This window comes from Tinamus guttatus, unplaced genomic scaffold, assembly GCF_059628265.1.
Source record: "Tinamus guttatus ecotype Peru unplaced genomic scaffold, ASM5962826v1 Tinamus_guttatus_pri_ptg000067l, whole genome shotgun sequence".
Classification (NCBI taxonomy): domain Eukaryota; kingdom Metazoa; phylum Chordata; class Aves; order Tinamiformes; family Tinamidae; genus Tinamus; species Tinamus guttatus.
The window spans coordinates 2,559,248-2,584,301 of NW_028288601.1; the positions used below are offsets into that span (position 1 = coordinate 2,559,248).

A 25,054-nucleotide genomic window follows, 5' to 3' on the forward strand; every position below is an offset into this window, starting at 1 on the left:
ATAGTCACAACACAGAGTAATGGTGGACTTTGCTTCTTGTATTTTTGGTGAACACTGCCTCACGCACAGCTATTGCAGTCAGCAAGGGCCAGCTCCTGGGCCCTGTGAAGTGGATGTGCTTTGGGCAGTGTTTTAGTCACTTTTTTTAGGGTTGACAGCTGGTCTCAAGGCCGTGTCCCTGCGGCCCTCCTGGGATGTTCCCGACGGAGCAGCCCTCGGCCTTCCCGTCCCCTTCCCGAGGGGAGCAGCCCTCGGCCTTCCCCCGCCTTGTGCTGCGCCGGCTCCCCCAAGCCATGCCTTTCGTTCAAGCTCTGTCTTCAAAGCATCATGTTTTAATCAACCTACTGTCATATACTTTAAACAAAGACTGTTTCAGATTGCATTTAAAAATGAGGTTTTTTAATCGCCTGCTTGGACAAGGCCCTCAGACAGGCAGAAGAAAGGGGTGCGAGAAGCTCGGAAGAGGGAGGAATGTTCTATTTTCCCATTCTTTCTCCAGTTGTCGTTCCTCTCTATGTTTCTCTTGCTTTCATCTGCACGCCTTCTTTTATCTGTGTGTTATTATCATGGGATAATTTGCCTTGAGCTTTGCCTCTGCAGGTGTCAAAGGTCAAGCTTGCTTCAGAACTCCTCTTAATTTAGGATTTCAGAATTCCTCTGAATTCAGGATTTTGACTAACAAATTCTGAAATATGCAGCAGTATAGTCAGAGTCCTGGGTGAGACAGAGTTGAGATTGCCCGACTACTATATTTTCTTAGGAAAAAAAGATGGGCATCCCAGGAAACCCTCACCTCTTTGTTCTGATGAACGAAGGAAGGAATTAAATCTACGCCTGATGTTTTTTCAGTGTGGTTTCATGAATCATGACTATACCCATTTGCCTGCAGTTACATTGTTTTAAAACCCATTCATTCAGGAATCCAAACTTGTCCATTGCAAGCATTTAACTGTAGTTAAACATGGGGATGGACAAAATGATGCTAAATTACATTCTTAGGTTTTAGTGCTTTGTCTTCTCAAGACTTTTTCTTGAGTCTGCGCAGAATCCAGTCTCAGTCTATTCCTGGCTCTGGTATCCCCATTCATGTGGGCTTCCCTTGTTCCCGTTGATCTCAACTACATAGTTGAGCTGACTTCTCTTGCCTGTTCCTTAGACAAAATCCTTTGAATTAAATACAAGTCCTAAAGCTCATGGCTTAATTCTTCAGGGTCCATAATAGAAATAATAATACAGCTACCAAAAAGGATTCTGAAACCATTGATTTTTTTTACCCAGTAGCTTGAAAAATACCCAGGCTAAATAAGGATTCTACAGCAGCATGCATTTTACTGCCTGTTTCTTAAAATAGAGGTATTCTACAGTTGTGTTTTGTTGTCTGAAACTTTGCAGCTTTATATTGTTTCAAGTGTGGATATTAAGTTCTTTATTACATTGCTGATTTGAATCATGACGCAGGTTTAAAAGTTATGTAAATTATCAGTTACAGTAAGTGGTAGATGCGATAAAATATTTTTATTAAGAGGTTGATTCTCAATGATTTGTAACCCTCAAAATGTAGATTTGCAACTAGAGACATCTTTTATGTTACATTTGATTCTTCTGGCTATCCATAAAGATGAACTGTATTCACATTTAATCAAGTAGATAGCTTGTTATACCATTTTAGATTTCTAATTTTTTACATTATGACAATAGAAATATTTATTGATGCATTTCATTGGTTTTTTTTCCCCTCAATTTGTGTCAAACCACATTTGATAGGAATGAAATGCAACACTTGGAAGTTACGAGTTTTGTGTAGTTACGCTGAATGTGCTGCGTACATATGCCAAAAAACAAGTCATCAAATGTTCTTAACTTAAAACTGATTAAATAAATACATTCTGCAGTTAGCAAGTTGTGTAGAGGTCTCTGGTTATTTTGTCCTTCATGATACCAAAACAAGTAGATCGGAGGCTGTGGTTTCTCGATCACCTTGTGTTGATGTTGCTGTCAAAAAACAAGACGTTGGCCTTGCTCCTGTACTACTGCTTTCCATCTACGAATGAAATATTCCAAGTCGAAAGTCACCAGATTTTTTGCTGTTGACAAATTTTAACCTCAGTAAGTTTTCCAGTTTGGTTCACTTTACTAGCTGCATGAAAGATTTTACCAGCGCTTTTTTGTTTTGTTTTGTTTTTGGGTGGTGCTAGTTAATTCTGAATTAAAATCAGTCAGTTATGACAGCAGCCTCTCCTGCCTGGTGCTTGTTTATTTGCTGGGAAAGAACAACCCACCTTGCTCTTTTTATAGACTCCTGATTTGTTCCTAATGTCGAATTACTCATTGTAAATAGAACAAACAGAAATGATTTTTTTTTAATATACGCAAAAGAAGCTAGCAGCACTGCAAGATAATTTTCAGTTCAGTACAAAATTACCTCGTATGATAATTCTTTCACATTTGTGATTCACCTTTACTTAAAACTGCTTGAAGTTCTTTTTAACAATAATTTGTAATACATTTAGGACTTAACATAATTGTCATAATTTTGAATGTAGTTAGATATAATTTTTTCTTCAATTTGAAATTATTATTAATCTTATTTACTCACCTAGATCTGTCTGTATTGCCCCTCTCCTGGTCTAAGAGCCTTCTGTAACATCCTCACTATGTTCCTGGTCTTTGATACGTTCTGATGTCCTCTTTGCTGTGTATTCCTTCTCAAAACGCCATCTCTGTGATTAAACTTTTTAGTTTAACTGGTTCTTTTGGGACACGTTTATTCTGCTCGCAGACACCCCTCTGCTCTCTACCCCCCTCCAACCCCCTTGGACTAACGGGCTGGTTGTGCAGCGTCTCCCCCAGAGCAGAAGGTCCTTCCACACGAGTTACCCGTGGTGAGGAGCCGACACGCAGGGCAGCGCGAGCGCGGCTGCTTCCTGCACCAGGACTTCACAGGGTCCGAAGGAGCCGCGTTGCTCCGTGCTGCGTCGCTGCGAGCTCGGGGAGCTCGGCTCTGCAGAACCGAGCGTGGTGGCCGGCTGTGAAATGCATTTGGTGTAGCAGCACCAAAGCTTTGCCGCCCTCCCAGCCCCTCGTGCCACAGTTCTGGAAGTGCGCAGCGGTGAGGGAAGAGCCCGGGGGTTCCTGCACCCCGGGCAGAACGGGAAAGCGGCTGCAGAGGCTCCGAGTTGTTCTCACAGAATGAGCAGGAGGAAAGGACTCAGCTCGGTGGCATCAAGCCCCTTTGAAGTTGGAATGGAGAAGACAGTCTCCTAAAATCCCTTCAAACTATTCTAGGCTATATCATATCAAAGTAGTGATGCATGTTATATAGGTTAAGCTAAAAAAAATTATGCCAAGCAAAATTGAGGCATTAATCCCATAGAAACAGAGCCTGCGATGGATCTATCCCCATCCAAACCGGAATGGTGCTTTTCTTGCTTGTGAAGTGCCATGGGACTTACTAACGCTTTCTGAGAAGTGGATGTTATTTCCTGTGTTCCAGATGGCACTGTCCAGATGGGAGTCCAAAGATGCTGGTGTTGCCAGCGGGGTGTTTAGGAGCAGGATAATCTCCTAGGAAAGATTTTCTTGCTAGGTGGTGGTTTCTAGTCAGGTACCTCCGTTCATTACAGTGTCTGCACAATGACTTTCATCTGGTGGCAAGGCGCCCTTTTGGTTTTGGTAGTAGGATTGAGTTGGGTTTTATTTGTTGCAGTTGGATGATACGTTTTTTTTCCTGTTTTTGTTTTTCTTTGTTGAATATATAAGGTAGCCAGGCTCATTAGACCAAGGGAAGCATCATCAGCTTCTGCCTGACTCATTCTTCCCACTTTTTTTCCTTGAGGTGCTATATGTTATACAATGTTCCCATCTGATATTTGTATGAATTTTGGCACTTAAAAATCTTTGTCAACTGCTACGGAGCTCGACTTAAAGGCAAGATCCACAGGCAAAATGTTCTGCCTTTATGTAGAAATGTGTGTTAAGAAAACATGGAGGAAAAAAAGATTGAATCTTCTTTCTTTCTCCTCCCTTGTCTGAAATACAAAGATTGCCTTCACTTCTTCACCCTGCCTTTTAAAATAACAGTCAAAAGGATGGTGATGAATGGCAACTTGGTTTTGCTGGAACTGCACGATGCTGTTTGAACTAAACGCACTAAAAAACGAAACCTTTTGCTTTTTCCATCAAGAGGCAGAACAAGTAAGCCAGGCACGATTCACCGTTTCTGCTGAACAAACGCCAGTGCTTTCAGAATGATGCATTTCGCCGGAGAAATGCTTGTGCTACTATTTCAGTATTAATAATCACACTATTACAGAAACTCAGGTGGAGGTGTTTAATGGTTTGCTTTAACAGAACAGTACATCGTAGCCCAGAAATTATCTGAGAGATGGCCTATCTACAGAATTCATGGGTTTCCCTTTGAAATTATGTTGATTTCTGTGGTTTCCCCTGTCGCAGACCTCAACATAACAGTTGTCAGTATTCTGCACATCACAGCTTAGAAAGTGCGTACTATCAGTTCAGTATAGAGAAAAGCCATCAAACACACACACACACACACACACACACACATATATATATATTTGAGTGAAATGTTGACTTGCAGCTAGAGGCTTTTCTCCTTTTCCTCCATAAACAAGTGGTCCTTTGGGGGTAGTTCATGACATAGTTACGAGGTTTACACACTTAAGTGTTATCCTTAACACAATTAAAATATCTCACGTTTAGCTGCTTCTATTTCCAACGTGGCTAAATCCCTAAAGCCCAGCAAAACAGCCACAGGGAGGGCAGCGCTGGCTCAATAGATGGCACTCGAGGCTGGAAGTCAAGGCCCTGGCCCGGGCCCTTGGTCTCCAGCAGGTGGAGCGTCTACGCGCGGCCCAGGAGACACCCGGCCCGGCCCGGCGGAGGAGGCCGCTCTCGCAGCACCCCGGCTCCTGCATCAACTTCGTCTCATTCCAGGGACCGTCACCCAACTGGCTTCTCGCCGGTGACTCTTCCAAGGGTCCCTGGGCTACAGGGTGCCCGGCGGTTGCATCTCAGTGCCCGATGCCGCAGCGTCTTCCTCCCGTCTTGAGCCTGGGAGCTCGTGGGGAGCGTTTCTCTCACGTAGCTGCCCACAGCTGACAGCCCGTGTCCCTTGCTGCAAAGATGAACCCTTCAACTGCGCGGTGAGATGCAGTTTAGAAGCTACTGGAATGCTGAGGATTGGGGTCAGACTGACAGAAGTGCCATTTCTTCCACGCTCAGTGCTCCACGGTGAATTTGCTGCTAGTGCCGTTTTCCAAGCACTGGGCACCCTTTTACCTGAAAATCACGGATGTTGAATATATTCTTCCAATGTATCAGCACTCATTTGGGTGACTGTGGAAGTCAGGAGGTGCCACTAACCTGATTGCCTTTATGTAATATGGGTACTACCAGAGAAGAAGGATCCTGAAAGCAGTTGTTTTTGTATGGCCTTTCCCTTCTCATGCTCCACTTGGGACAAGATAGGACCAAGAATGGAGTGGCAAACAGCAGCCAACGAATTTTGGGGACCCGTGGGTACTTTCCTCAACGTGGGTGTCAGGCTGTGACACCTCCATTGGGAAGCAAATTCCCTCATTGCTTTCTAGTAACTGATTTATCTATTTGTTGCCTGTAGATTAGCAGTTGGAGCTGCTGTCATGAAGATTTGTGTCTCCATTAAGAGGATGATGTGTTCATTTAGAGGGAAATAAATCGGCCTGGGGAATAAAGGTAGTAAGTTCAGAGTTCAATAATAACGGGTTAAATATAGTTCAAGGTTTGAATAAAAAGACTTTAATTTTCTTTATCCTATGGCAGACACATGAGAACCATGATGATGTCTGCAAACATGATATTAGGAAGAGTGATGTTTAAATAATCAAAATACTGTTGTATTTTGAATTTTAAATTGAATCATTACACAAAATAATCTGAAGAATATTGAAATCCCTTTATAGAGAAAGATACTGTAATGGCATCTCTCGTCTTGCCAGTATTTCATAGGAAAAAGATGAGCTCTTCAAGCTGACTTTTGTTAGCACCTGAGGTCAAGGGAAACATTCCTCTTCTTTCTGCAATACCATCAGTAAATGCTGCTCTGGAGCCGCAGCATTGACCTGCTGATGCAGGCGGATGTGGCAGAGAAATGATGCAAACGAAAAAGAGAGTTTTAGCCAGAGGGGTGGAATGATTATGGAGGGATCATAGCATGACCTGGGGATGCCCTAGGAAACCGCATTTATTTTTTGCACACCCCTTTCCAAAGAAACCTGCAACACTGATACCATTGCAAGCTTGACTGCTAGTCCCTCCTCCTTCCCCATTGTGGAGATTAAGCGCTGCCAGAAGAAGAGATGTGGTCTTTTGAAGAAGAGGTAATAGAAGGGGTAAATTGATTTGATAGGCAGTGCTTTGTGAAGAGAAGCTGAAGCTAAATGCAGTACTACTACCTGGATTTGAGGAGGACCATGTATGTGCATAAAGTCATCAAACTGGAGTAATTCTCAAATACACAACTACAAACTTGAGGGATGCTTCATGGTACAGGTTGCCAAGAAAGGCTGTGGAGCCTCCTTTTCTGGAGATCTTCAAAACCCGCTCGGACGCAGTCCTGTTCCACGTGCTCTAGGTGACCCTGCGTGTGCAGGGGGGCTGGACTAGATGACCTCTAGAGGTCCCTTCCAACCTTGAGCATTCTATGATTCTATGATTCTGTGTTAGCAGGGAACTCGTATTCAAAAAATTAAAAGCCTTCTACTCTTCGCTTTTATCCTCCATGTTACTCGCTGTCTGACACTGCCAAATCAGAGCTGCTACAGACCGCGCACTCACTGCCTGCACCTATATTCAAAAAGCACAAAAATGGAACCAGCTTCATCGCCCCGTGTCTGCCCCAGTCATATCTCACTATTTAGACACCTCATGAATTTGCATGCCTTTTGGTTTCCTGTACTTAGTGAGAAATGAATTTTGTAGTTGCTGAGACTGCTCTGCGTGGAGGTTGGTGCATCAAAGCCTGGACTCTTGCACGTGCAAAAGATGTGCTCTGGAAAGGAGCCAAGAGCTGCAGCTAGGGAAGAGCTGTTTGCACGTCACCTTGTGCCCTCCCTTGGAAACTGTTCTACGTGTCCTGCAGATGCTGCACAACCTTTTATCTGTAAGCAGGGGGCTGGCACACCTACAGCAGCAAGGCAACCAGCACTGCTCTCAATTTACGCTGGCAAAAATGCTTTCTAATTTAAAGTAACATAACAGCTTTCTGAAAAATACATTATTTCAAAAAGTCCTTTGTTTTTGTTTGTTTGTTTTTTGCTTACCCGTGCTAACGAAGTCAGGGAGTACAGCACATGGAAATATTTTAGATTGCAGCAAGCGCCATGATAAAATCCTGTATTATGAGCCAATCTGAGAGAGACACATTGCAAACCTCCAAGGCAGTATTACTGTACCAGCAAGTGCTGGTACCACTCGAGATCAGACCAATGAGTTTTGTGACAAGTTAACTGCTGTATCCTCACCCCTTTTCCCAGGACACCAGTTACACTAATAGCTTCACTGGTGATTACAAGACTGTTAGAAAACAAACCAAAACAAATTAAAACAACAACAAAAAAACAGTTGCAGTCATGAGCTGAAATCAAAGGATCTGCAAAATGGCTCAAAGCCTGACTGAGGGATGCTTCAGACAGTTCTTGGCCTGAGTTATATTGGCCACCTAATATAATGGTGAATAAACCTGCGGTGAAGTCGTTAGGCGCAGAGAAAGCAATGGTCTACACTACAGGAGATGTCTACACAAGAAGCTGCTTAGAAGAGCTATTGAGAATATCCATCTGCAGGAGCTCCCTGAGGGGACTCTATTTGCAGTAAGCATGCATTTAGGGGCTTTAGCTTAATACACACGAGAAGTGAAATATGTTAAAAGCAAACAAAAGTGTTCATCGCATAAAATAAGAGCATCTACCTGAGGAACACAGTAGTTGCTGGGCTTTAAATTCCCCACTTTACATGGTTTCATGGTAACTATCTCAGAGAGATTCATCCAAATCAGTGCGATGAGCACTGCTCCTTCATCGTCAGTTTGGAAACCCAAGGAGATCGAACAAGTGACCACAGGGCCTTACGAGATGGCGACGTTCAGGCAGAACTGCCTGCGGGGCTGGGGCTGCTGCCACTCGAACATCCTGGGCTCAAAAAGTTTGGCGTGCAGAGCAAAAACAGCGGTTCAGCGGTGCTCATCCCCCAGAACCTGTTTCTATAAACAGTCAGACAAACACTTATGCCAGAACCCAACCCCTTTTTTTTTCATATACAGTAGTGCATACTACATGATTTATGTCACAAGCATAACTATGATCTAGACATAACTATTTTATTGCACACAGACCTCAGAACGAGCCTGTAGAAAGTGACATGAGGTCTTCACGGTAATGCCTTTCCTAATGAACACGCTCTTCTAAAAGGTGCTTAATACCGGGGCAACAGGGAAGGCGAATTCTGTCTAATGTGGCTGTGTGGAGCAGTAGGAGGCATCTGCTACTCTTGACTTGCTACTGAAAGACCAAACAAGACCCCCTGAGAGGAACCTCAAACACGACGTCGAGAGGGGAGTCTGAGCCGCAGGCGCTTTGGTTTGCCTCTCTCCCTGCTAACAAGCCAGCTGGTTCGTAGATTTCCTCCACGTGCACTTGTGAATGTATTTGCCTCAGTGAGATGTTGATATAACTAAAAGTGACAGCCACTGATGTGTTAAATGCAAACATATATATATTTTGGTCTATATATGAGGATATTGCCATTTTAACTATGTGGGTATGTCTAAAACAGTACAATCTTGTCAAAGAGTCTATTAAACCAGCATTAGAGATGTTAACTGCGTAGAGCTTATGCCTGCAATAAGGTAAACACTCAGTTATACCAATGCACAGCATCTTCACCACAGATGGAGTAAAGTATTACTCGGAGTCTTACAGTATATTTATTCTGGTAAATGACTGGTCTAAAAAACCTAAATGTCACCTAAATGGCATTATATATATATATATGACATTATATATATATATAAACACACATCTCTGCTCTTCTTGCTCTTCTAACACCATTTGTACACACCTCATGACCGCTTCCCTTGGAACTGTTGACCCTTCCACCTTGTGTGCTCTCTTTAGATAAGAAGTATCAGCCTGGGTGGTTCTCAAAAGGACTCATTTCTCCTTCCTCTTTACAGGCTCCCCTGCCCTAGTCCTCTAGCTTTCCTCTGCCCACGGGCAACAAAATATAGTCTCAGCAAGGAAGACACTAGAGGTCTATTGCAGCGGTCATCACACTGGTTCAGACTCAGCTGGGAGAAGAAACAAGTTCCTGAGGCTTCACAGCTGCGGTGAAAGTTGTACATTAACCTGCCAAGGGAAATGGGCCCTCATTTAGAAATATTAATGTGCAATCTGCTTAAAACAGGTCTCACACTAAAGTTTATAAAGCATGGCTAATCTCGGCATGTTTTTTTACAGATTTGGAGTAAATGGCTTATGGGAATTCACCATAGGTTTCTTGGCATCAAAAAGAAATTTTAAAAAACAAAGAGAAATACAGGAAGTGTAATTATTAACTCTGAGTATTGGGCCTGAGAATACTGCAAGTTTCTTATTCCGCTCACTTCTATGGAGATGTGGAAGAGGCAGGGGCGGGAAGCCGAGCACGGCCCACACAGGCGCTGCGTTTCCTGCGCCACGCGCCAGCCCACAGCCAGGCCTCGGAGGGCCAAACCCAGAGAGCGGCCGGGCCGACCCGGGGCCGCCCAGCTGAGATGTGGAACTGCCCTTGGCTCCCTGCGCAGACGTTGGAGGCACGAGCGCTTTGAGAGGACGAATTAAATCTCAGTCGGGGTGAGTTCTCTGGAGACGCTCAGATCTGCTCGAAAGCAGAGCGCCAAGGGACGGAGCCCCCGGTGCAGGCAGGGAAAGCAGGGCAGGGAGCTGCACGGCCTCGCTACCAGAGAGCCCCATGTGGGACAGGAGGAAGCAAACCTTTCTGTCACCAAAAAACAGCCAGCCCAGCGCTCTAGTATTGTGCAAGAAACCAGCACTGAAGATTTGGAGAACCGGGAAGAAACTGCTGACGGAAAAAGACCATCTGAGGCTCTTCCAGTCAACCACTGCTTTACACTATTATTATTATTATTATTATTATCTGTCCTGAAATTGTCATAAATATCACACAAGATTTGAGGGCTGTGCATTTGCCCCACATGCTGGTTTTAATTCGTCAGTCTGGTGAATCTGGAAAATCAAACATGGTGCCTCTTGGGCTGTTTTGCTAAAATTGACCTACGAAATCAAAACCAAACAAAACCAAAGTTGCCAAAGAATTAAAAAAAAAAAAAAAGAAAAAAAAAAGAAGGAAGCAACAAACACCTTGTAAGAAATGAAAGGAGAGGGGAAAATGGAAAAGAAAGTCTGTATTTCAAATGAGTTAAGCAGGACTGACTTTAAAAGCACCCCTGCGTGTTCCATGTTTGATTTTTATTTCAGAACATCATGCAATTCTTTTGCAGGTCGGCTGGTCAGCTCTGTGTGACACCAGGGTTTGTGATGGATCAGAGCTCTCTTTCTGGTGGTGTTCAATTTTTAATAGCATATTTGACTTCAGCTATATTGAAAGGATGGCATATGGATTTCATTAATTGATCTTTTCTTCTCAAGTGATGATTTTTCCTCCTCTTCCCACTGGAAACCCACAGTTCTTCCATGTTAGCTTGTCTTCAGAAAGGGTATGATATATAAACCTGAAATTATCCAATGGATAATAAAATAGAAATTAAATCAGGAATTAAGGAACTAAAACAAACAGGAACTAAAACAAAATAAGCAATCCCCTTTCATATTGCATGTAAATACCCGTACAACCCCACCTACCCACCAAACCTGACCCACTTTTGCTTGGTCACACTCCTTTTTTCTAAGGCAGGCACTTTTGAGACCGCAGACTTACGAGCTTTTACTGAATATATAAGATTAGTGGACACGGGAAATCACGTTTGAGACTGCTGCATTCACGGGATTAGAACCTCCAGCGCCCTAAAAATTCACTCGCTCTCGGTCCAAATCCAGAGCCCTCCTTGAGCTAAGCCCACGCACGAGGGCAAACCAGCTGCAACCCAAACAGCCCTGTAGCATTTGCTGCATGCTTTATTTCAGTCTAATGAAACGGTGGAAGGAGTAAAAATGTGATGCTAAAACCATGAGGGCATTTTAATCACTGTGAGACATAAGACTGTGTCTGCATTAACAGGCAGTGGGAAGCAACAGGAATAGCCTTGCAGAGCAATCCAGTTTGTGCTGAGGACCTAATCGTCATGTTGTGCATGTTCTGGGATGTGCATGTGTATTTTAGACTGACTTTAGTACGGTCAGTTTAGTCATTTAGGGTGAACGAATGTCCATTAATTGTTGCAGAGCAGCTTTTGGTTTAGTTTCAGGTGGAAAAACTCTAAACGGTGTATTCTGGGGCTGCCCCACAAAACAAAGAGGGGAACAGAGGTCAAAAGATTTGCTTCAAAAGCACATCGCTGATCTGAACTAACCTGCTAATGGAGATGCACCCTCAAAGACCGCCTCTCCGAATAAACGATGGACCTCCTGATGGCAGGATAGTTATTTATTTCTGTAGAGCTTTTTCCATGACTTTATTTATTTATTTGCTTGCTTTCCTGAAACAGGGACAACACATGTGCTAGACCAAAAAGTACTTTATTCTTAAATATTTCCTCTGAGCAGAGCAGTGACTCCGCTACAGCAACGTGAGGCAAGGTCTCGGTATAGACAGAGAAATCCCCTCCGACTGGGGGTTAGATAACACCAGCAACCAGCCTTGACCACTCAGACCACTGCTGCTGCTGCGCCCTGAGAAAATGTCACAAAAAGCTCCATTTCTTGACCACGAGAATACCGCTGGTGTGGAAGAAGTTGGACAAAAATAGCATCAGCTTTACAGAAAATGTGCAGGTAGATCCTCCATGCAATTTCTGCCCCAGCAACTGAACCAAGCCAATTCATCAGCTTCCCTTGCTTACGCTAGTTCCCCATCTCTCACTTCTGTCCTTTTTCTTAGTATATTAATTCTTGTTTTTTCCAGTCCTTTGGTCTCATGCCCTCCTTTTTTTCCTCTCCTTTCTCAATCCTTACTACCATTTTCCCAGGTATGCTATTAAATCCTGTTCTGAAGTTTTTATTTAGCAGCTGCAATAATTCTGAATTTTGCCGTTGATTGCAATTTTTCCTACAGGAGCTCAATGCTCGGTGCGCTGAGCGACTGCTACAGTTTCCTCCGGATCAGCACTGGAGAGCACTAGGCAGCTCCAGGCAACCTGTGCCTGTTTTCTGGCAAAAGCTTCCCCCTGGAAAAGGGAAGCAAATGAGTTGGAGCACACAGCCCCAGCTGTCTACAAGTGCATTGAGAATAAATCATAAAACAGGAACCACCAATGAAAAAGCTGGCATTTTGGAAAATTCTGACAGTGCATTCACCAAATTTGGTTATGGTACAAGCTATTGTGTTGCCTAAAACCTATTCTTTCCCCGTTTTGGGAGAAATGTATCATGGAGGTATGGGACAAATCTTCCATTTCCAAACCGTGTTTTGATGATAAACATCCAGGTCCTTTTATAGAAAGATTTCCTAATGAATTTTTCTTCTTTTATACTCATATATGAGCAAAAGTTCTTTAGGAATACTTGCATCATCCATATGTACATTCTGCTGCTTACTGCATGCAGTTGTCTTAAAAAGTTCTGAAGCTTTCCAGTCCTTCTGGAAAATATCTGCATGCCACGTCCTCATGGTAACAGGTAATTCAGCATCACACTGGAGTGGGACAGGGCACAAAAGCCTCAAAGAGGAACTAAAGGTTCAAATCCTATAAATAAGAAGTTAGAAAAGTGGGATAAATTTTCTGCAAATTAAAAATATGTTCCATAACACAATTGTTCTTTTCCTTTTCACAAAGAACACTTGCCTGCACACCCGTTTGCTAGATTTAGCTGCATCCAGTTTTGATTTTGGGGCTGGCAAGTGTTATTTAGAGTTAGCATTGTTTCACATTTACAGAGAAAACTAGGAGAAAATTATAGATCTCATTGTTAATCATCATTTATTAAGCCATAGTAAAAAAACAAACAAAAAACTGATTTCTAAAAAATTAGTTTATACTAGCCATACTACTGACAGACATTTAACTGTTAGCATCATTTTATTCTTTCACTTTTCTATGCTAGCTTTGTCTACTACACTTACATGATTACACACTGCCATCGATATTGAACTGCTATTACCAAAAGAGGAAAATGTTTTAGAAAAATAGTCTGATTTGGACACCTTTCTACAACACTCCCTAGCCTCTCTGTACCTTGTTACTCTGAATTCCCTGTTGCTCATATCGATACCTATGCATTTCTGTAGTGTTTTCTGAAAAAGGGATCTTATCCAGGGAAAACTCTGGGGCACGCTGCTGTAAGACAAATTATTAACAGTCCCTTTCTTTTTGCTGTGTGAAGTCAACATTTTTTATCCCAAAACTTGCTCCGAATATTAATATATTGTGGGAAAAGTCAATCCTTAGTTTACATAAAGCTTATATTAAGAAAATAATATAGAGACCCCTAGGCCTTTCAGTATTTAGTAGTGAAGTAAATACATGAATATATTGGAAGTATTGATCCTTTTTTTTTTAATAGATGTTACTCAGATTCTTTGGTGATACTTCACCAGTACATGGATAAGAGTATTCAAATACTTCAGAACCTGAAACACTTACTACTTCTCATTTTAACAGAGAATTAGTACCTTTCCTTCCACCATCTAATTAGTATATATTTCTTAAGATGCTTTTATTTGTTCATCTTAAAACAGTTTCAGCACACACAGCCTTCGTTTTGTCTTCCTAGGCCACTCATAGAGAGAAATCCTGACCAGCTTCTGCTGTTCAGAGTAAATCAGTTCACTTACGACCAAGACAAAAACAACTGCTGTGTATCTGCATATCCTCTGAACAAATGTCAGCAAAAACAGTAAGAGAACATCCTTATCAGAAATGTGTTTCACTGCAATCACCTCAGAGTCAATATAGTCTCCTAGGTCCCTGCACGTGAAGCTGGACTGCAGGTCAGGTCTGCAGTAACACGGGCTCAAAGGCTCTCTCTGAATTTTCCTTCTTCTCCTCTTCATAGTTACTATAGTTACTTTTTTAATAGAAAACAGTACAGGACCAGCACTGCTCTCTGGCACTGAGGTCAGCTGCTCCTGTCCATCCTGCTTCTCCTCCAAAACAGGGAGGCCCAAAGAAACTGTCTCTTGGGACTGCTTCCTGACCCATGCTAAATCCCCAAACATCCCTGGGAATTGTTGGGCAAGCGCTGTGGGCACAGGCCAAAAGTGGGCAGATCTGTTCCAATAATACATTTTTTTTTTTAAGACCGTTAAACCACAGGACGTAGCCGATCAATCCCTCTTCCCTGATCCTGACCCTGCTGATTCCAATGGTCACGACCAAGCACCTCTCGGACAACGCGAGGGGAATTGCAGGGGCCCTGGCGCGCTCTGCGTTTCCATGGATTGGCAGGTGAAGGAACTGGAGGACAAAAAGAAGACATTTTGTTAGCAGCAGTTCTCTTCAAGAAGATATATTTTGGTATTGTCAGGAAATAAATCTCAAAAAGAGACCTAGTTCTCCTCTAAGATTCTTTTAAAGGGCCTATCAATCTTAATTTCTGTTTTCTTTACTTCCCTTAACTCAAAGGCTCCTACCCACTTCTTTATTTTAATGAGAGAAGTCCTTGTTTCTACCTCTGAATTTCTAGAATGCACACTGGGAACAGAGGGCTCCACGAATCCAGCGTCTCCATCTTCCCGCTTCCTCGGTTGCCTTAGCAGGAGAGCAGCGTAGCGCTTACGTGATGCTTAAGGAGCGCCCCAGTTTGTGATAAATTAACCGCGACGCGTCCCTGGGGCTTCCGTGGGGGAGAGGTGGCCCCGCGGGGGTAACGGCCGCTCACGGCGGCGGGAAGGGCAGCCCGCGGCTCCAGCCCCGGGCACCTGCGGGCGCCGCCGCCATGAGGGGCGGATGCTCCGCGGCGCCTCAGGTGATGGCGGCGGGCGGGAGGGCGCAGAGCGCGGCCCCGCCCGCAGCCATCACGTGCGCCCGCCTGCAGCCCTATGGGCGGCGGCGGCGGCTCCGGGACCGGGCACAGCGGAGCGGAGCGGAGCGCGCTGCGGCGGCACCGATACCGGCACCGGTACCGGTGAGTGTGGCCGCGGCGGCGGGCAGAGCTGGGCACGGCGGGTGCGGGTCTGGCAGGGGCGGCCGCTGCCACCATCTCGCGGCGGGTCCTGCCGCGCGCGGGGTGTCTGCGCGGGCACGAGGCGCCGCCGGCCGCGGTGGTGCCCCCGGTCGCGGCCAGCGCCGCACGGAGCGGCGTCCTCTGCGCATCCCCGGTGTCCCCTCTGGGGCTGTTTCCTGTGTTTTATTTCCTAGGTAGCTGGTGTATAACCAGCTGTGTGTGTTTATTTATATATATATATATATATATATATGCCAGTGTCTATAACCCCGTGTTTTAAGGCTCTTTAAATGAGTTGTCTTAATAATTATTACCAATCTTAATCTTATTAATATCAGGTAGTAAGAAACTTTAGTTTAAATAAGCTAGTAATCTTATTCTGAATCAGTGCTTTTTTAAATTCTCCCCTAAAGCGTTTGGGAGCTACGGTCTCTGTGCAGAAAGCTCCTATGTGGTGTGTAGGCTAGTACATGCGGTACCCTATATATGTATATAGTATATATGTGTGTGTATGAAGGCCACCATATCTGCCTGAGCAGGTGGGGGATGATCTCTAGAGGTCCCTTCCAATCTCAACCAGTCAGTGATTCTGCGGTATCTGGTGCATCTTTTTGTTAGCCTGGAGTCTACCTTGTTGCTTTTCTCTCTGATTCTGGGCTCGTGTGTTAGGTAAATAAAGCAGCCTGAAGAAGGCAAGAGGAAATAAAGCATCGGAAGAAAGCTATGAAAACAGAGGTGGCATTTAAAGGGAGCCAATTTGGAAAACAAAGGAAGCGTTAAAAGGAGTGATTAAATCCCTGGGTTCTGGCCTGGGTCAGATACTCGAATCAGGTGTAGAAACACGTGGAGAGCCCCCTCTTATTTTCTCGTAGTGCCCAAGGGCTTTTAATGCCCCGTAGAGACACATTGGGTCAACTGGATTAGCGTGGCGGGCTGTGTGTTCTGGTAATCCCTTAAACTGTGCCGCAGTTTCGGGTAAATATTACCAAAGTAAAAAGTAAGTGTACATTGAAGCGCAGAGTAAACCCACTGAGGATTAGGGACCTGGGCTGTTCAGATGCATTTGAAATCGCCCCATGAAATGTTATTTGCCTAAGTAGCTTATTCCCACCCCCCAAGGTTTTAAAATTAATAATATGCTCTTTGACTTGTTCAGTAATTGCATGAGGAGAACAGGAGCCTGAAGGTTTCATTTCTCCGAAACGAATGTGCTCCAGTGCAAAAGCATCCCCCTGTACCTGTGCAGCTGGGTGAAACCGAAACTAAAAGCAACCCAAAGTGCAAATACCTTCCTTCAAAAATAGGGAAACGCCAAAGCTTTTTGTGTGTGTGTGGTAAAAGATGAAAATAATGTTTATGCCTTCTTCAGTCTGTGGTATTATGGTTGACTTGATATAATGTTTGACTTGAGAAGTAAAGAAGTCTGTTGTTTCTGTGTCTATTTTATGTTGAATCTAAGTAATGAGTTTGCTTTAATGAGCTTCAATTTGAAGAACACTCATTGGTGCACTGTCCTTGTACTCAGTAAGTACTGTTAAGGGCTTATAATAAATGTGAGCTTTATTATAAATTGTTATGATTTTAAAGTTCACTTGCAAAATAAAAATTATATTCAAAGCATTATATTAAAGCAAAGTACTAACCACATAGTCTCTCCAGTGTCATACTGCAACTGGAAGGCATTGGCACCTAGAAGCCCCTCTCAGTTACTTGTGCCCTGCAATGTAAGCTGCACAAACAGAATCAAAAAGGCACTTGTTGTCCCCAAAGCGTTTATGAAATAAACAGAAAATAAGAGGCTAATAATGAATAGGAACAAAAATATTTATTTAAAAATATACCTACAAACACTCATATGAGTGGAAATTTCATTATAAGTTATGTTCGTGTCACATTTCGTATTTCGTTTGTCTGTATCTCACTGTGAGTTTATGTTCTGAAAATAACGTTTTTCTTTATTCTTTGCTATAATGTAATTGTTAGCTGTTATTTGCTGAGCTACTGGAGATCAATGCTTCTATACCATGGAAAAGCAGCAGTTGCCAGCTTGCAGGTATTATTCCACAAACTTAGTTGCTTTTTGCTAGCCTGCTGCAATAATTTTGGTATGTGAGTAAGATAGGAATTTGTTCCTATTATTATTTTTAGATACACTCACTTTACAATCAGTCAGGGATAGCTCAGCAGAATAATATCACCTTGCTCTGTATTTCATTGGATAGTGCCTGTCTCCTGTTTCAACAGATCTTCAGTTTTCTGATTCTTCCCGTTATCTGCCTCGTGGGCAGAGCTGGGTAAACATTGCCTTTACTCTTCAAGGCCTCTCTCTTTGATCCTTTATGCACTTAGAAGTTGTTTTCAGGTTTTTTTGTACTACTAACTAATCAAGAGCTGCTATTTTCAAGGCAGCTGCTTGTGCGCTCGCTGCCTTCCCGCGGTGCTGGGTTACTCGTGGCACAAGAGCCAAGTTCACGTTGAGCGTCATGGTTCTGCACGACAGATTTTCCCTCCGAAGCACAATGAGATGTAGAGCAAAATCCACAGTGAGTCTGGACCAAACTGAGTAATTAGCAGGCACATGGGGTGATGGAGAATTGAACCAGGCTATCACCCGATCAGCATTTTGTGCTGTGATTTCTCTGTGAACTGTCACCATCTACTAGGGACCGACAATGTGGTGAAAGGCAGCAGCACTGAAAAGTTGAGGAGCGACAGGGCCTCTGCTCTCTTTATGTTTTGCTGCTAGAAATGTTTACAGAGCTCGTACTGGTGTATGTAAATCACTTATGAAATAGACTTTATCACCCAGAGTGTGGCAATTGTTATTTTGAAGCTTCCTGTTTCCTGCTGTTACCGTTTCCCAGTCAAGCAACCCTACGGCACCTCTCCTTGATGCTTCCCACCTTTCTCTGGCTGGCACAGAGCAGCATTATTTATTTATTTTACCTGGGAGGCTGCACCTGCTGGTAACAAGTTTCCTTTACTTGGATGTTCGCACTGGCTTGTCTGCTCTTCCGCTGATCCTATGTATTAAAAGATCTCTGTCAAGAATACCAATGAAGAGGCTGGGCGTATCTGACTGTAAAGAGCTGAATTTGTCCTGCAGCCCCATTTTGATGAAATTTTGTTTATTTCCTTTCCTGCTATTATTTCAGATAAAAAGCAGAGAGGGTTGCGCTTATCGTAAGTGTTTTTTCTTTTTCCCATGTAAGAAGGAAAGGAAATATTTTGCTGACAGGCTGATTAAAAAACAAATCCTAAAGCGAAAAGGTTGTGGGCATTTGCTCAGCATCATGGAATGCTGGAGCTGTTTCCTACTTCCTGGATGTGGGTAGAACAGGTGACCAATTCAATGTATCTCATCCCTGCAAAGTATCACATGGACCTTATTTCCAAGCATGTGATATGTAGTGTGTGTATGCTCTTTGCTTTATCAACAGTGGACTATGAGGGATGTAATTAATCTAGGATGTAGCTTTTTTTTTTTTTTTTCCTTAAAAAGGAAAAGAAAAAAGATACACTTATCCTAAGAAAAGAGTGTGTCAGCTAAGAGGAAAACACTGCTGTGTGTCCTGCAGGAACTTCCTGACTTCTCACAGATTAATTCTTGGGATAGGAAAAAAAAATCACACTGTTTACTTTTTAATTAAGATTTTTTTAATAAAATTAACGTCCATATGCACAAATGTGGTGCATGGTATTTGGCCCTTGATTTGTATATGTGCAGCATTCCTTGCTAAGTGTAGTATTTTAAAATATAATAAATGTTTAATAAACAGTTTTCTCCCTCAACCTAAAAAAAAAAGATTAATTCATGTGCTTTTGGAATATTTTTTGGATCTGTACAGACACTGAAGTGCAGAGATGCCAAAAAATAAGCTCATCGTTGCGCTTTGGTAGTGGCTGAGTGAGTGGTCTTCACTCTCAGAAGTCCGTTGTCAGGATTTCCTTTTTTAGCAGGAGATAAAAGCCTATTCACACCCTTGATCAACTCTTGATTAAAAAAAAAAAAAAAAAAAAAGTGTTTGTGGTTGGGGAAAGAATGGGAAGGGAAACTGCGAAGGGCTGTTGGAGCCCGCAGCCTTGCGGGAGCGCCAGCGCAGAGGCCCGTCGCGGTGAGGGCGACGCCGCGGCTGGAGCGGGGCCTCGGTCTCCTCCTGCGGCACCCAAGTGCTGCCTGGGCAGCATCGCTCAGCTCCAGCACGAGACACGGGCGGCTGGTGCCATTCCGGAGGGATATCCGAGGGAATCCGGTACCACCATGTGGTGCTGGCACCGTGGCTTGTGGCCCTGCTGTGGCACTGCAGCCTAAGTTACGGCCTGTGAGCACCCACAAGGACGCTGAACACAGAGTTCAGGTAGCTGAATTCTACTTGTCTGGATTTTGTAGGATGGGGGAATCCCTAGGAGATGTAATTCAGCATGATCCAAAAGGCTGATCCCAGATGGCTCCCAGTCCTACATTTTCTGCTGTGTTCTTCCAGCAATTCTCTTTCCATTTAGGGAACTTCACAGTGATGGCTCTCCAGTTCGAACTAGTGGTAAGTACTGTCAGGGTCCTTAGAACTCTCCGGCCCCAGCTCTCCTCCTCTCTCAGTTCCGCAGTCTGACGCGCTCTCCGCAGAGAACCGATGGCTTTAGCCTGTGCTCATGTGCCAGCCTCTCTGCTGGCTCCCGACTCACTTCCTGCTGCACTCGCTTCCTCAGCCACCTAAATAACAAATACCCTACGTTCCTGTCTGTGTTATTCTAATCTACAGAAAGACCACCTCTAAAGAGGCCGTGTCTCTGGGTTGATGTTGCTCTGGGTGTTTGTATGGCTTGTGAGCATGGATTGTTTCAGAGCATCTTGCAGTACTTCAGAGGAGTCCAGCAATAGAACTTAACCTTGCAAAAGCCTTTAGGACTCAGCCCAACCATGTGCATCTCATCTGAAAGGAAGGATTTAATCAATTTGACAGGAGTTTCTCTTTGCTGCAGCATTTAGTGATATTATGGATTGCCACAAAGTGGTTCAGTAGATGTGTACCAGTGAGTTGCATTCGCATAAGAGCGAATAAACCAAGAATGATTTTGCCGTTGATCGTCTTTGCAGTAACTGTGTGCATAAAGAGAGGATGTAATTTATTTCCTGTTGGCTTTTTGTGCCAGGTGGCATGAAGAAATTCTCATTTCCTGGTATTAACGGATTTGTGGTTTAAGAAAACTGTCTTCTCCCTTTTTTCTCTGCCAAAGTTGTCTGAGAACGTACACTCACTCATAGGTGTTCTACGCTTGAAAGCAGAAGAGATGTTTTATAACAAAGCATCAATTTTACAGCAGTGTGGGCAGTGAGTAATACTGTGACCTGCGTACTTGTGTGTGCAGCCAACGCGGTCGTTGAGTCCAGCCTCTTACACGTCCTTTCCCTCAGGGCCTTAACTGTTAGACTGCTTTGGTGCAGTTGTGCAATAACACTGGGGAGGTTTTAGCTGCCTGCCTTCTAATAATCTTGGTATTTCAATTGTGTAATGGGAATATGTGGTTTTGGATTAGTCATAACTTCGGTACCTGTTTCAATGAGACCTTTGTCTGTTTCCTTGTGGGGAAGGTTTTGTTTTCCCGAGTCGTGTGTGTCTTCCCAGAAGAGATGAAATTCTACTGACAAGGCGATAGAAGGTAAACTGGGAGGTAAGGATTCAGGCTGAATATTGGGAAGAGTTTACAGGGCAAAGGGAAGTGGCTCAGGAAGATGGAGTCATGAGTCCTGTGCGCTGTAGAGTGATTTGATAACAACAGTGCCCGTGACACACTGGGCATCCGCGTGTGAATAGCTGCCCTCGTTGGGGTCATACTTGTGTTGAGAACAGCTGAAGGGAATGGCCTTCTGTGACATGGTGCAGAGGAGCACAACTCAAAAGGTAATTCCTGCTATTAAATGTCATTAGACCTGTAAAATTTTGACATGAGACTTCAATGACCATCACAAAAGCTAGTCCGCTCCCAAAGAATTTATGGCTATGATGCGTTCAATATATCTGTCTGCTTATTGTGAAAATCGGTTACTGTTTAACTATTTAAAGCTGAATCAACACGGTTGTTGGGGAAACAAGAAGGCAGATTGGTCCTTCAAGATAAGATAAAGACCCTCGTTTGTCCCCAGCCTGGACAAATAAGGGTGGGGGCTGCTCTAGAGATGGTGGGAAGGCAGCGGGGTGGGTGGGTGGCTTAAACAGTGCCTCTGCTTTCCAGAATATTGGAATGGAAACTGGTTTTGAGCATCAAGATCCAGGAATCAGAGATGATTTATAGCTGAAATATAAGTCTTTTGGAGGAGATTTATTGGGACCTGTTCAACATACAAAGATACTTTTGCTGAAGCGAAGCCTTCCTGGCTCGCAGCTTTTCTGTGAGGAAACTTTCTGGCTGCCGCTTCCCCAGTAATTGTAAGCAGATTTGGAAGGAAGATGGAGAGGGCCTGCTGGCCAGGAAGGGGATATGTATGCACAGTGAATAGTCTGAGGGGTTGCAAAATTCTGTCCCCTCTGGGTGTTTTTTTTTTTTTTTTTTTCCAGTGAGTTTTTCACAGCTACGTCCCAGGGATTTAATGTGAACCCTGGTAAGAAGGAAGTTTCTTCCCATTTGCCTTTCTTTCTCAGTAAAACTACCCTTGAATACCTGCACAAAAACTTGTAAAAGATGTGAGGCAACTGTGAGGAGTGTTTGCAATGCTGCTGACTGTCCTTGTGGAAACACAGGCATCCCTCGCGCTTCAGACTGACTCAGTTCAGAAGGACTCTTCCTTTTTGCCATCACACATTTGAATTTAAATCCAATATTTGTTTAAAAAAATAATATCCTATGTCAATATTGATATGTCAATATTGATATTAATGAATGCTTATATTAATAAGCATACGAGTATGCTTATAACATATCCTATACAACAACATATAAGTATAAAATGTCGATTTTGTTTCAGAAATGATTTGTCTGATGTTTTCCAAGGCCTTCAGAGCAGTCCTTATCCAAGACAAAGTTTTCGGGTTAAATAAGATGCTTAATGAGTCTCCTTGGCAACAGGCTTTGGGATATAAAGCCCCTGTGATTCGGCTATAGAAGGGCTTGTGAACCTGGGAGCTTATTTCTCTTTCTTGAGTGTATTTATTGACCTCTTGTAGGAGACGCTACCTCTGCTTCTAGGACTGCTTTGCCCGGGTTCTTAGCCCCTGGCGGCTGTGGCCCCCAGCGTGTTCCTCGGTGCTGTAGAATTATTTTGGCCAGTTGAGGATCGCTGGAGCTTTCATCATTGGAACCCTTTGCTGATTAATTGCCTGCTCCTAAACATCTGAAACACAAGACCATGGCCAGCGAGGAAAAATGATACAAATATCCAGTTTATAGGAATATCTAGTCAATGAATTTCTAGCCAGGTCTGTTTCTAAGGAGCAGTTTTTTCTTTTTTTTTCTTTTCTTCTGTAAGCTCAGTTAAACTGTATTAACTTTCAAACTACTTATTGCCTCATTCTATCATTGATGTATTAAAAAAAAAAAACACTTGTCTAACTGTTAAGAGCTAGTTATTAACTAATGGTGGAAAATTAGAATTTTAAGCTAGATGACAGCTGCTCCCCTTCCTATTCCTTTCATAAATCTGCAAGGCAGACAATATTCAGCATCGCGTTATCCTTACGGAGACCCTTCAAGGTGTGTTATGCGCTTGTCTGGCTATAAAGTGGCAGAGGATCTGAAACTCTCCTACAAAGTGGAATATGCGCTCAGAAGTGGTTACCTGTCCCTGCTGGCCATATCAGCCCAAGTGCATCTGTTCTCCACAGAAATGGCTGCGAGTTCCCAGCTGGGACGGGTATCTGCAGGGGAGCTTTGCTCTAGGTATTTGCAGCTTTAGAGGGTGTACATCAGGACGGGCCACGTTCCTGCCAGTCTTGGGGCCCTTTGAGCTGAGTTGTTCAGGTTGCTGCTTCATTCTGCGATGTGAAGTGCTGAGCGGAGTCCTCACAGCGTCACTGCGTTTCCTTAGGGTGGTAGAGCTAGAAAGGGCCTTTTTGGTGGTTGTTGGATCCCAGTAATGGGACGATGAGTGCTTGTTGTAGATTTGCCTGTAGAACTGTGAACTACAGTGTCAAATGTGCCCATACGCACTGTGCGTCACCACTGCTTTAGATAGAGCTGTGGTGTATAAACTGGCGCTGTCATCTCGGTTTGTTTGAGACTGCTTTGTGCTGGTTGGACTTGAAGTAAATGTATTTAACTGAATCTGGAATAAGCCTTCCTTAAACAAGAAGAAGCTGAACCAGTTTCATCCAGGGCAGCTGAACTTCAGGTAGGCTTGTGATACAATTTTAATGAAGCTGGTTTAAAAATGGAGTTTAAACACATGCCTTCTCCTCCAGGCAAGACACGAGCAGGAAATCTGTTTTCTCCTGAGGGCCAAAAGAGTGTTTCAGACCCCTCTGGTGTTTGGGCTCAGCCCCATCAAGGTTCGGGTCGCTCTTGGCCTGCGGGCAAGACGTTCCCCCCTTCGCTGCTCCTGCTGGATGAGGGAGGAAGCTGCAGATCACTGGAAGGGCAAATTGCTCAAGTTTCCAGGCAGGCCAAGTCCCGGCTCCTGTCCACATTGAGGGTGTTCTGTGGCACGTGGTAGTTCCCACAGAGACGCGAGAGAATGAGTCAGGCCGAGAACCCTGATTTAAGTGAGGAAGGGTGTGAAGATGGTGAAGAAGGGGAAGAGAAAAGCCGAGTATCAGCAAAGGGGTGACAGTGCTCCAGGAGCTTCTCTCCCTCTTGGTTGGAGTGCTGGGATAATCCTGCTTTGGGACGGGCCATACTGTAACAGAGCTGGGCACACAGTGACTAGTTGCAACAACCCTGAGCTGGTGTTGGTTTGGGGCCAGTTGGCAACCCCGCTCGCTCGACTGCAGTGGCAGGTTAATCAGACCCAAACACTGCTTTTCTTTTCTTCCTCCTATTTTTGCTTGTATTGTCTCTGCTCAGTGTTTTTACCTGGTATTTGCTGGCTCCTGATGTTCGCTTGCAGTTTTGGAAAGGGGTTTTCTATACCTAAAATCCTCCTCCCGTGCTGATAGTTGGTCAAGGGCTGATGCCAATCTTATCAGTGTTGTACCACAACCTTGCAAGACCGATAATTTGGAAAAGCATATCCGAAAGACAGTTTAACACGTAGTGGACACAAAAGAATTTGAAAGCGTAAAGTGGGTATGTGAGTATGAATGAATTACTGAGTTTGTTGGGGTATTTTTTGTTTGTTTGTCTTTTTCCAGACTGATTTTCTCATAGAACATTCTTGTGAGAAGTTCTTCATACTTTTCATATATACAACTGAGGCAAGTTGTGTTTGCCTCAGAATTGTATCTTTTAATATTGAGTAACACTGCTTAGAAATTATTCACTTCCAAAATCCTGTTTTCTTGCCACTGCTATAGGCTAACTCAGAGAACGGACTGTTGGACAAGCAAGTTGCCTGTTTATATTCACTATTAATACAGTTTTAAGTGACAAACTAAACTGCTAACAAACTGATCTCAAAGTAGTGCAGCACATGAACACGACAGATGCAGCTCCAGAGAGGTTTCACGAGCCTGAGAGGCCGTTCTGTGAGCTCTGAGTGTGAGAGATCCCGAGCGAATTGGCACTGAGCGTGGGACTGAGTACCTGTAGGACATCATCCCCTTGGACACTGCAATGGTCTCTTA

At 43.8% G+C, this 25,054-nt stretch overlaps 2 protein-coding genes across 2 annotated transcripts in view; one reads left to right on the forward strand and one right to left on the reverse strand.

The window, feature by feature from the left end:
* The window catches only part of SKAP2 (src kinase associated phosphoprotein 2), a 513,964-nt gene that overhangs the window by 193,016 nt on the left and 295,894 nt on the right, over positions 1-25,054 (reverse strand). The gene's annotated exons all lie outside the window — the stretch shown is intronic.
* The window catches only part of SNX10 (sorting nexin 10), a 34,040-nt gene continuing 24,273 nt past the window's right edge, over positions 15,288-25,054 (forward strand). The window contains exon 1 of the mRNA XM_088519724.1: positions 15,288-15,302. The gene's annotated coding sequence lies outside the window, so the exon portion shown is untranslated. The remainder of the gene's footprint in view (positions 15,303-25,054) is intronic.